At 44.9% G+C, this 13,143-nt stretch overlaps 1 protein-coding gene across 1 annotated transcript in view; it reads right to left on the bottom strand.

The window, feature by feature from the left end:
• HCN2 (hyperpolarization activated cyclic nucleotide gated potassium and sodium channel 2) overlaps positions 1-13,143 on the bottom strand; it is a 112,575-nt gene that overhangs the window by 23,713 nt on the left and 75,719 nt on the right. The gene's annotated exons all lie outside the window — the stretch shown is intronic.

Below are 13,143 nucleotides of genomic sequence, written 5' to 3'. Positions count from 1 at the left end.
TTCCTGCCCAAGGTACGTCACATGACATCCTTTACTTTCAGTGGGGATATCTGAATGATGCCTGCAGCTACAGGCATCATCCAGGTATCTTTTAGAGCCGGCTATTCTGTGCACCGTAAGAACGATCATAGCGGCAGTTCCACTGTTTGATCGTTCTTAACCACTTAAGGACCTTGCCTGTGGAGCTCCGCTTTAAGGACTGGAATGGTACCACTGGATTGGTGCAGGGCCAATGTGGTGCCCATATTTAAAAATGGGATCAAAGTCTTAAATAACTATAGACCTGTTCATATACCGTAGTTATCGGCGTATAACACGCACAGGCGTATAACACGCACCCTAACTTTAAGAGGGAATTTTCAGGAAAAAATAATCCCACAGCCCCCTGCGTATAACACGCAGGCACAGTTTACCCTCTATTTTCAGGGTAAAAAAGAGAGTGTTATACGCCAATAAATACAGTAACTTCTTAGGTCTGGAAGATACTGGAGAGTTTATTAAAAGACCACATAATAGATGAGTTCTTAATGGGAAAATATATTTCAAGAAACAGACAGCATGGGTTCATGAAGGACATTAGGGTAAATCTCTTTCGCTGAGCCCAGTAGCAGTAAAAAGTCAGAGGGATTCCAAGTCATTCCCCATTCTATCCAAAACTAAGAAAAAACAATTTGACTGGATATGCACTGAGTTATCCCTACTGCTTTATTTCACACATTTAAAACGCAAAGTCCTAGTGAGATAAATCACTATACTTATGTGGCCTAACAACTAGTATTATTGTTATACAAGTTTTTTATAGCGCCAACAGTTTACGCTGCGCTTTACAATACAGTTCAATACAGAAGGAATAGAAGGGCCCTGCTCATGGAGCTTACAATCTAAAGGGAAGGGGAGGTGGTACAAATAACTGCTGGGGATGACTGGACATACTGGAGCAGGGAGTTCCAGAGGATGGGAGAGGCTCTGGAGGTGAGCATGGGATAGGAGGAGATCACAAGATAGCAAGAGGTCTCGGGAGGAACAGAGAGGAGGATGTCCGCTGATGAGGTTGGTGATGTAGCTGGGGGCGATGTTGTGGATGGACTTGTATGTTATGGTTAAGATTTTGAATTTCGTACAGTGGGTAGGAGAAGCAACTAGTACAGGAAGACTGCACAGGGAATATTGGTCCAAAATGTTCCAGGTTAAATCTGTGAATTGTGATAATGGTGTTTAGAACTTCATTCACCTGATCCTCAGATCAATCCTCAGGATTTTCTTACAATCCATCTAAAAAAATTGTCAGGGGGATTTTATTGACATCCTATCCCTGTTGCCCTCGCAGAAAGATTTCATGGTTAAGTTAGACAAAAATGACAAGCAGGAGGATAACGGGCGTAGGCCTATACCTAGGTCATTCAATAACTGGTGCAAGCGTTTTGCATCTTTGCTGGCGTCATGTCGGACAAGTATCCGGAGCACAGCGGAGGTTTGTTTCAGCATGTGGACCACAATTTGGAGTCGTACAATAGTTTTGGTGGGCTTGGCTGGTTCTACTATGACGAGTCCTTTCGGCAGAAATTGCCACCCCTCGTTGCGCTGGGGTATGAAGGATGTTGGGCTGTAGCTAAATTTGCTTGCCCCACAGAGGTCAGTCGTTCCTAAGCCGGCTGCGGTAACCCGTTCTGGCGCAGCATACAGGAGGGGCAGCTGTTTTGCCTTTAATGACAGCCAGTGCCGCTGGAATGTGGCTTGTAAATATAGGCACGAATGTTCCTATTGTGCGGGAGCTCACCCTGCAGCCAAGTGTTTAAAAAAAGCCAGCAAATGCTGGGTCTAGTCAGAGTCCAAGGGATATTTTTCCAAAGAGCCTGCACGCCAGTGAGGCTGGAAAGCATGCGCCCGTGGCTGGACAGCTATCCAGACCAGGCGACAGCACAATTTCTCATTAATGGATTTAAATGTGGTTTTCCCCTCCCTTCATTCACCGGGGTGGGTGTACGGTAGTGGGTAATTTAAAATCAGTCGATCAGTTTCCACACATTGTCAGGGAAAAGCTTATGAAAGAAATCACAGAGTGGCGCATTGCTGGTCCTTTTGAGCACCCTCCTTTTGCTAATTTCCGTATATCACCTTTAGGGGTGGTGCCCAAGAAGGAGCAGAATGCGTATCGAATCATCCATCGTTTGTCTTTCCCTAAAGGTGATTCTCTTAACAATGCGATCAATGATACGCTCTGCTCGGTCTCATATGCGATATTCGAGGAGGTGATTGTCGAGATTCGGCAGTGTGGGCCTGGTGCGTTGCTGGCTAAGGCCGATATTAAAATCGGCTTTTCGGCTGTTCCCCATAGCTCCCAAGGTATTTCATTTGTTGGGGTTTTATTTTGATGAGGCCCATTTCTTTGACAGGTGTCTCCCCATGGGGTGTTCCGTGTCTTGCTCCAATTTTGAAGCCTTTTCCTCTTTTTTGCATTGGGCGATTTGTTCTCAGTCGAGTTGTGATAAGATAATACACTACCTGGATCATTTTTTGTTCATGGGACCTCAAGGTTCTTTGCTTTGTAATGAGCTATTGCAGGCCTTTCAGAGTATGTCTAGTCAGTTTGGTGTCCCCCTTGGCAGAAGAAAAGTCGTGTCTCCCCGCGACGTCTTTTGGAATTCTTAGGCATTCACATTGACGCCTGTCGGATGGAATTGCGGTTGCCTGAGGCAAAATTGGTGAAACTGAAGTCCTTATTGAGGTCATTTCTGTTAAAAAGAAAGGTGTTGCTTAAGGATATGCAATCCCTTTTGGGTGTCTTGACGTTTGCATGCAGGATCGTGCCAGTTGGTCGTATTTTTTCACGTCGGCTTTATTTAGCGATAGCAAGCGTGAAGTCGCCATTCGCCCACATCAGGTTGACCAGTTCACTTAAGGCGGATATGTTGGTCTGGGCACGATTCCTGGATGTATACAATGGGAGATCCTTTTTTCAGAATGAGTTAATTTTTGCTTCAGACTTCAAACTATTCGTGGATGCAGCTGGGTCAAAAGGCTTTGCTGCGATCTGGGTAGGGATGGACTGGCCATTGGGACTACAGGGAGTTTCCCGGTGGGCCGATGGCTCAGTGGGCCGGCTTGAGTGACGGCCCGGGAGTTTCTCACTTCTGCCTAATCTTGTCCCATGAGGGGGGGCACCAAACTGATTCTTTGCCCCAGGAGAAATAAATGTCTAGCTTCCCCACTGGTACTGCCTATAAGAGTACCAGTACCAGCCGCTCTACTCTAATAAAGTAAAACGGTTAGTGAAGGGGGAGAGGGGGCTTGGGTGGCCTGGGGGGGGGGGGGGGTGTGCAGGAGTTGTCCAGCCGCTGTGGGAGAGACCTGTCAAAGTGGGCCAGTCTGGATGAAGTCCAGGGCCAAATTTTTGTCCCAGTCCAGCCCTGGATCTGGGGGACGCACTGGTGCTGTGGCCAGAATCGTGGGTGGCTCAGGAAGTCACTAGGAACATTGTTCTACTGGAGCGGTTTGCGATTTTGGTGGCCATGGAACTGTGGGGTGCTCATTTTGCGAATAGGAGGATCCTGGTTGAAACGGACAACAAAGGGGTTCTCTTTGCAATCAATTGCCTCTCGTCCAAGTCGCTGCTGGTAGTTAAGTTGCTTCGGCAAGTTGTTTTTTTGTGTTTACAATTTAATGTCTGGTTGAAAGCCAAATATACACCGGGCGTCCAAAATAAACTTGCCGATGCGTTCTCGGTTTCAGATGGACCGTTTTCGCCAGCTGCTTCCAGGGGTAGACATGGAAGGGATTCGTTGCCCGGAGTTTCTGTGGGATGTGATTTGGACATAGTGTCAAAAGCTATACAGGGTTCGGTTGCACCCAAGACATGGATGTGTTATGCAGCCTCCTGGAATAGTTGGCTGTCCTTTGCAGGGGCGTTGGGAGTTTGTGATGGCCGCCCATCCAAGGGGTCATTATTGGCCTTTGTGGCATCCTTTATGCAGCAGCGTTTTTCTTACAGCCATATTTCAAAAACTTTGGCGGGAATTTCGTTTTTGTGCCGTTTACAGGGGTAAACTCCGTGCACGGCTTATTTTTCGGTGAAACAGGCTTTAAAGGGGTATAGGAGGGTAAATTTTGTACCAGATGATAGGAGACCGATCTCACTCGAACTTTTGGGTAAGCTTTGTGGGGTGACGTCGTCCGTGTATTGTTCGGGGTTCGAATCGTTATTGTTTAGAACGGTGTTCGTTCTCGCCTTTCATGGGGTTTTGCGCATCTCGGAGCTGCCTCCCAGGTCTAAATTGGGTGGTTCAGGGATTAATTTTGAGCATGTGACAGTGGGTCCTACGGGAGTACACTTGTGGATAAGGCGTTCTAAGACTGACGCCTTAGGGAAGGGCATTGGGGTTCAGTTAGCGGCACGGGACGACAAGTCTGTTTGTCCTGTGGAAGCGGTGACTCATTTTTTTTTTTTAGGGGTCAGGCCCCCGGTTCATGGTTTATTCTTGGTTCATCAGAATGGGGGGCCCCTTACCAAGTATCAGTTTGATTTTGTGCTTCATAAGTTCAGAATAGGCGCAGCATCAGAGGCGGCCTGGATGGGGGGGGGGGGGGTGTGAGTCGGCTATTAAAGACATGGGGAAGTGGAAATCCAATTGCTTTAAATTATATGTTCGCCCTAACCTGTTTATTTAAATTCCTCAGATCGGTCTCGTACGGTTTGGATTTGGGACACTCATTTATTTATTGGGCGCATAAAAGAGCGGCCCTGCGTAGGTATTCTACCAACTTGTCTCTTCGTCCGGAAACCTTTCAGTTATATTGGAAGGGAGTGCGGGGCCTGCACTGGCACCAACTTTATTTCCATTTTATGTAGGTTATGTCAATGTTGGCCTAGGCCAGATGTTTTAGTATTACACGTTGGGGGGAATGATTTGGGAAATGTGAGGACATTGGATTTGCTTTTTCTAATACAGAGGGATCTACATCGCTTTGCTCTCACTTCTCCAGGTACAATCCTAGCATTTTCTGAAACTATCCCTCACCTCTCCTGGCTTTCCTCTTGTCAGAGGAAGGCTATGGAGAAGATGAGGAAGCGCATAAATAGGGCCATGGAAAAGTTCATGCCCAAACTTAGCGGGCTGTCATACAGACATGTGGATGTAGAAGGTGGTTTTCCTGGGTTATACAGGCAGGATGGTGTCCACCTCTCAGATATGGGTTACGATATTTTAAACCTGGGATTACAGTATGCAATTGAGCAGGCTGCGGTGTTGGGCCAGGCATGATACTCAAGCCCGGCTTGTGGGGCGTGTTATTTCATGATATAATGAGGTAATGCTGCTTGAGTTCTGAAAACTAAGCAGTTACACAGTTGGTTGGTTTCATTAAAGTATGATGTTTGATGTTGAATAAAAAGTTTATATGGTTTTAATTTCATGTGTTAAAACCAATAAAAAATGCCGCGACCATTATTAGCCAAACCTGGGTCAGTATATTTGATTATACCTGGAGTAAGGTTTTTTTGGGGGAATATGTGTGCCCTACAGTCCCACTGCTTTTTCTCAAAAACTTTCAAATGTAATTGATGCAGGTGAATTTCCTATTTGTTTGCATCAAAGATCATTTCAGACATGCCAATGATTGAACTGACTGGATTGAGTGATCCACAAAAACTGATTTGTGGATAGCAAGCGTTATGTTTATACACAACTTCACTATTCTTTTGCCTCGGTTTACTTCTGTAGAGAAGTACCTGTCTCTGAATAAAGCACAGATTTTGCTGGCTATAGACTATGTGTGTAGGTACAGTTCCCTTATTCTCTTGGCTAAGGAGAAGTGTCAGAGCACACTCATGATGTGCAGTCAGTTTTTCCATCTCCCAATGGTGTTGGGAAATCTAACACAGACCTTAATATAGGGCAACTGCCACTTGGAGAGAAAAATGGGGTTTAGACTGACCAGTAAAATGGAGTACAGTACAGGGCAAAGGATCTTCGTCTTAAACCATAGCTTACAGAATGCTTCCTTTTAGGTGACGGGACACAAAAAAAAAAAAAAAAAAGTGCATTCTACTTTGTATCTCCCTCCTATTACCAGCTAGTCTCAAGTTTTGCAGAAAGCAATGGAGAGATCATAAGAACAGAGGGAAGGGACCTCCCCTGGTAAGTCAAAAAAGAGGAATTCCAACTTGCCTGTAAATTCCATATCTTGGAGTACAATAGATTACACATGCTGGATATTTATAGATCCTGGGTTATAGCCTGCTACCTTCAAGCAGTTGTAAACCCTTAAAAAAAAAAAAAAAACAAAAAAAAACAACACCTGCAAGACAATACCATAATGAGCTAGTATGCCTAGCATACTAGCTCATTATGCATTTCTTACCATAGAATCGAAGCGAGAGCCGTCAAATACGGCATTGCCGTTTTTATGAATGGGGTTTTTACTGCGCCGTTGTCTACGGCGCGCATACACCGTAGACAACGGTGTACACCTTTTGGCAAATCGTGAAGGTTTAGGAGATATTGCAAACACCTACAGGTAAGCCTTAATCTAGGCTTACCTGTAGGTGCAACTTCCGGGTGGGGGTTTACAACCACTTTAGGGTGATTGTATACTGGCAAAGCTTTATTGGACATGCTACCATTAACCCTTCCACTACTCAGGAGACCTCAGTTTTTTTTAGCAAGCATTGCAGAGTAACACAAAAACAGAGGGGAGGGTGGCCTGTGTCCTGGGACATCCTCAAGCAATAAATAAGAGTGAGCAACAAGGCAAACCGAACTGAACAACAGGACCAACAATAATGAGGGTTAATTGACCCACTAGAGTGCTGTTGTAAGACCTGACAGCTGCATCCCAAGAAGCCTGGATGTCCACCCGGTAGAACTTTGAGTAGGTATAAACTAAAAACCAGGTGGTGGTCCTGAAAAGCTGGGCAACAGAGGCTTGATGTCGGAAATCCCAGGAAACTCCCACCAATCTAGTGGCGGTACAGGCAGACAGCTACACTGGCAGTCTCCATTAGCCTGAGATTGCACCCTTAATCTGCTGAACACAGACTGAGTGAACTTCAAAGGTCATAGCAGGTTTGGGTCATTGTAAGGACCCCATGAAAAAGGGGGCATTAGTATAGTGCCCACAGCATGGGATTGTGGCTAATAAAAAAAAATAAAAACATTTTTTTAGGTTAGTATCTCTTTAGGAAGGTAGATATCAGGTACAGGTAATGTAAGCGGGAAACATGTGAATTTAGGCGGGATTGTCACGTGGATTAGGGCTAAAATGTTTATATTATAATATACCAATAAAGGTGCCGCGGCCAATTTCACCACCATTTTGAATGGTTTCTGGTTTGGTGTGTTTATTTACTTATGTTTTGTATAGCCTACATTCCCATGCAGGACACCTTAAAGGTGAGCAAAGTCTGGCTGCTCTAAACAGGAGTGTGCAGCATCAAAAAGGGTGTTCTTAAAGTTGAATTAAACCTCCACAAAAAGTTTTGTCAATTGGGCCCCAGGAAATGTTAGCCATAATGTGCAGGTATGCACAGAATATTAGCACATTATAGCAGAGTTTTCTGTCTAGTGACCTTCTACAGTACTGCGCTGTCAGCTCTCCCATGAATTTATCTGTTAAATCTTACCCCAAAAATTGAGTGACACTATAATTATATATAAATAAAAAAAAAATATATATATATATATACATATACACACACACAAAATATATATATATATATATATATATATATATATATATATACACACACACACATACACACACATACACACACATTATATATATATATATATATATATATATATATATATATATATATATATATATATATATATATACATATACACACACACACACACACACACACACTTGCTTGGATCATCTCTGTATGAAAACCCATGTGACTAAAAAGGTGCTTGCTTGTGGCCACTGCTGTCTATGGCCTCAGTAAGACCTGAAATGCAGCCAATGTGGCAGAAAATTCCTTTCTAGATAAATATGAAAAGAGGCCAGCAGAAACCCCACAGGAAAGCAGGAGTGTCAAATTGATGGAAACTATCCAAACCAAGAGAGAGTACTAGGGCCCTATAAAGTTAGATTATCACACCCCATACAACCATGTGCTCAGTCTGAACCAGCGAGTTTCCCTTGCAATCTGCCATGTGTGGTGCAAAAGGTGTCCGCAGAGGGGTATTCACAACAGCTGCTGCTGTGGAGAGAGAGAGAAAGCCTTCTGTGCCAGGCACTGTTGGCTACTCGGAACCCAGGTAAGCAAACAAAATCTGTCAAGAACTCAGAGACTGGAAGCTGTTGTTGCCATGTGGATGGCGCACCCAGAAGACGGAAAAGCAGCATGTGTCAGCTCAGCTAACAGACCAAAGGCAAGGCCACGCAAACACAGTAAAACATCTGATGCCACAAAAGGTGCAGTAAAGCACACCAAAGGAAGGCTCTGCAGACACAGTAGCGTCTAACAGCTCTTCAACCCGAAGCAAAAATGGCAGCAAACTTGAAATTTTACCAGCGCTTCTGGTTCTAAACTGTGACAACCTGATGAAAAAGTCACATGCCATCAGTGGAAGCTGGTGCTCAGTATTTGGGCAAACTAACACCACCCCTACAGGAGACAGACAGCGGCGATGGGCGCAGTGCTCTGCGCCCTCAGCCCACCCTTTCTTTTAAGCCAATTAGAGCCTCAGGCTCCAATCATGCGCTTTAAAAACAAAAAAACAATAAAATTAATTCGACTGGCGCCCTCCTGTATGTAGATTAGGGGTCAGGCGTATGGAATTAGGGGGGCGGCGGTGGCCATGTGCCCTACATGGACGGGCCGCCACTGCATTCCATACTCCCTCTTTAGCTTAGAATTGCTACCACTCTTGGCAGAGATGTTAAGAGATTCCACATTGCACTTACCCTTGCAGATGTAGTTCATGCTAGCAGAAGTATGTGAACTAGGAGGATTGGGATTTTGTGGGAATTTCAGAGAGCTGGTTCATGATTGGCTGGCAACCATTCAAGGGTATACCCTTTATCGCAGGGGTATGCCTATATAGCAAGAATAATGTACAAGTAAATGTGAGAGATTACATCACTAAGGGAGCTAGGGAGGAAGTGGAATCCTTTTGGGTAGAGCTCCAGGGGGATAAAGCGAAGGGGAAAATAATACTGGGAGTATTGGCCATGTAACCTGAGGGAGGTTAACCACTTAAGCCCCGAGCCTGTTTTTCAGATTCGGTGTTTACAAGACTAAAACAGTTTTTTTTGCTAGAAAATTGCTTAAAACCCCCAAACATTATATATATTTTTTTTCTAACACCCTAGAGAATAAAATGACGGTCATCGCAATACTTTTTGTCACACCGTATTTGCGCAGCGGTCTTACAAGCACACTTTTTTTGGAAAAAATTCACTTTTTTGAATGAAAAAATAAGACAACAATAAATTTGGCCCAATTTTTTTATATATTGTGAAAGATAATGTTACGCCGAGTAAAATGATACCCAACATGTCACGCTTTAAAATTGCAGCCGCTCGTGGCATGGCGTCAAACTTTTACCCTTAAAAATCTCGATAGGTGACGTTTAAAAAATTCTATAGGTTGCATTTTTTGAGCTACAAAGTAGGTCTAGGGCTATAATTATTGCTCTCGCTCTAACGATCGCGGCGATACCTCACTTGTGTGGTTTGAACACCGTTTTCATATGCGGGCGCTACTCGCGTAGGCGTTCGCTTCTGCGCGCGAGCTCGTTGGGACGGGGCGCTTTAAAAAATTTTTTTTTTGTTTTCTTATTTATTTTTATTGATTTTATACTTTTTTACACTAAAAAAAAAATGTATCACTTTTATTCCTATTACAAGGAATGTAAACATCCCTTGGAATAGAAAAAAGCATGACAGGTCCTCTTAAATATGAGATCTGGGGTCAAAAAGACCTCAGATCTCATATTTAGACTTGAATGCAAAAAAAAAAAAAAAAAAAAAAAAAAAAAAATGGAAAATTTGTCATTTAAAAAAATGACAACAAAAAAATTGTCTCTTTAAGACGCTGGGCGGGACTGACGTTTTGACGTCACTTCCGCCCAGCAAAGCTATGAGGATGGGTGGGGGCCATCTTGCCCTCACTCGAGTCCTCACACACTAGCCAGCAGCATCCGATCTCCGCCGCTACCAATAATGGCGATCTCGCGGCGAATCCGCCGCGGAGACCGCCGTTATCGTTTACACGCCCGCCCACAGAAGAGATGGATACCTCGGTTGTGGCAGCAGCTGCTCTTCGGGACGGGGCACTTTAAAAAAAAATTTGTTTTCGTATTTATTTTTATTTATTTTACAATTATTTTACACTGAAATAAAAAAAAAAATATATATCACTTATTCCTATTACAAGGAATGCAAACATCCCTTGTAATAGAAAAAAGCATGACAGGTCCTCTTAAATATGAGCTCTGGGGTCAAAAAGACCTCACATCTCATATTTAGGCTTAAATGCAAAAAAAATAAAAATGTTTCTTTAAGACGCTGGGCGGGACTGACGTTTTGACCTCACTTCCGCCCAGCAGAGCTATGGGGACGGGTGAAGGACATTTTTCCCTCACTCACATCCCCAGTCAACAGCCGAGCGCACCCGATCGTCTCCGCCGCTACCGACGGCTACGGTAAGCGGCGAAGGGCGTGGGAGAGCGGTGGGAGGGGGGCCCCCTCTCCCGCCACCGATAACGGCGATCTCGCGGCGAATCCGCCGCGGAGACCGCCGTTATCGTTGACAGGACCGCCCACTGAAGAGATGAATATCTCGGTTGTGGCAGCAGCTGCTGACGTTACCGAGATATCCATCTTTAAAGTGCCGACGTATAACGACTGTGGGCGGTCGGTAACTAGTTAAATAAGGGCATTAGCCAATGCATCCCATTGGGTAACAAATTCAAAAGAGCGAAACAAAAGTCCTAGATGGCTTAACTCCAGTGTAAAAATGCATATAAAAAGCAAAGGAGGCAGCCTTCATAAAATACAAGTTTGAGGGATCATCATCAGCATTCAGATTTTATAAAGATGCAACAAGAAATGTAAGGGTGCAATTAGGGTGGCTACGATAGAACACAAAAAACACATAGCGGTGGAGAGCAAAAATAAATAAATCCCAAGATATTCTTTTAGTATGTAAACAATAAAAAATGGAGGACTATCCATAGTGGCCCCATAAAGAATAAGGAAGGATGGGGAGATGGCAAAGATATTGAATTTATTCTTCTCCTCAGTCTTCATAAGGGAATCTGGGGGCTTCAGTAACCAAAATTGCAGGGTTTATTCCTCATGAAACATCACAGGAAGCACCCTCATGGCTAACTGAGGACAGAATTCAAACTAGACTTGGCAAACTTAACATTGATGAATCACAGAGACCAGATGGCTTGCATCCGAGTGTACTTGGGGAACTCAGTCAAGTAATTGCTCAGACCATTGGGCCAGATTCAGGTAGAAGTGCGGCGGCATAACGTATCGTAGATACGTTACACCTCCGCAAGTTTTCATCGCAAGTGCCCGATTCACAAAGCACTTGTGATGAAAACTACGCCGGCGGCATCCGGCGCAAGGCGGGCCAATTCAAATGGGAGTGTGCCATTTAAATTAGGCGCGCTCCCGCGCCGGACGTACTTCGCATGCTCAGTTTCGCAATTCCCGTCGTGCTTTGTGCACCGTGACGTCATTTTTTCGAACGGCGACACGCGTAGCGTACTTCCGTATTCCCGGACGTGTTACTCAAACAACGTTAAATTTTAAATTTTGACGCGGGAACGACGGCCATACTTTATACAGCAATACGATTGCTGTGTAAAGTTAGGGCAGGTCAAATAACGACTAAAATTGCGACGGGAAACTTTACTACGGACGACGTAGCGAACGCGAAAATCCGTTGTGGTGCGCCGTAACTGCTAATTTGCATACCCGACGCTGGAATACGACGCAAACTCCACCCAGCGGCGGCCGCGGTATTGCATCCTAAGATCCGACAGTGTAAAACAATTACACCTGTCGGATCTTATGGATATCTATGCGTAACTGATTCTATGAATCAGTCGCATAGATAGAAACAGATACGACGGCGTATCAGGAGATACGCCGGCGTATCAGGAGATACGCCGTCGTATCTCTTTGGTGAATCTGGCCCATTGTTCTTAAGATTCACTGACAGTCTACTGACTGGAATGGTACCAGCTGATTGGCGAAAAGCCAATGTGGCACCAATATTTAAAAGGGGCCCAAAATACATCCTTGGGAATTACAGACCAGTTAGCCTAATATCAATAGTAGCAATCAATAGCTTGGAGGGGATAAGGGACTATAAACAGGATTTTAGTAATGAGAACGATATCATTAGCAGTAATCAGCATGGATCCACGAAGAATCGCTCTTGCTAAACCAATCTATTAACCTTCTAGGAGGAGGTAAGCTGCCATCTAGATCAGCCCTCAAAATTTCCACTCGCCTGCTAGCATTTGGCGAGTGGATTTAAGCTGGGGGCGAGTGATAACAGTTCTGCATGACCAACAGTCCAATCTGTGCCTACACTTAGAGCCATGCTGCGATTGGTGGCCGAAGAGGAAAGGTGCGCGCCCAGGAAAAGTAGTCGGATGAGCCGCACACATGCAGAGCAGTACACAGGTGCTCTCCTTACAACTCTCGTTAAGCCATGGGACCTGATAGTATGACCTCTCTGAGCCTGGCTTCCCAACCTGACCAATGTAGCTGGAGAGCAGAGAGCAGGAAGGAACAAGTGAGCTGGAGGACTGCGATTATCACCACTCTGGGTGTCCCAGGTAGGCAGTGCAGCACAGCGTTCACCAAGAGTTGCCCTGACAAGAGGGCGGCAGTATGCTGTGCGGTGTCAGTGTGCGCTGTGCTGTGGTGTCAATGGCTATGCAGGTGTGTGAATCTCGGTGCTGGATTGTACTCCCTCCAGCTGTGCTGCAGCTCCTCTCCTCACTGCCCGACAATGGAAGGGGGAAGTGGGGACATGCAAGTGTGGAGCCGCACACAGGGGCTCCTGATTATGAGAGTGGGTAGAATAGGAGAGGGAGAGAAAAAGGAGGATGGATGGGGGTTGCAGAGGAGACAGCAAGAGAATGGGGGGAAAAGACCTGGTTCTAG

The sequence above is a fragment of the Rana temporaria genome, chromosome 1 (genome assembly GCF_905171775.1).
Source record: "Rana temporaria chromosome 1, aRanTem1.1, whole genome shotgun sequence".
NCBI classification, from domain to species: domain Eukaryota; kingdom Metazoa; phylum Chordata; class Amphibia; order Anura; family Ranidae; genus Rana; species Rana temporaria.
Note: the sequence above shows the minus strand (reverse complement) of the source record. Positions and strands in the feature narration are given on the sequence as shown.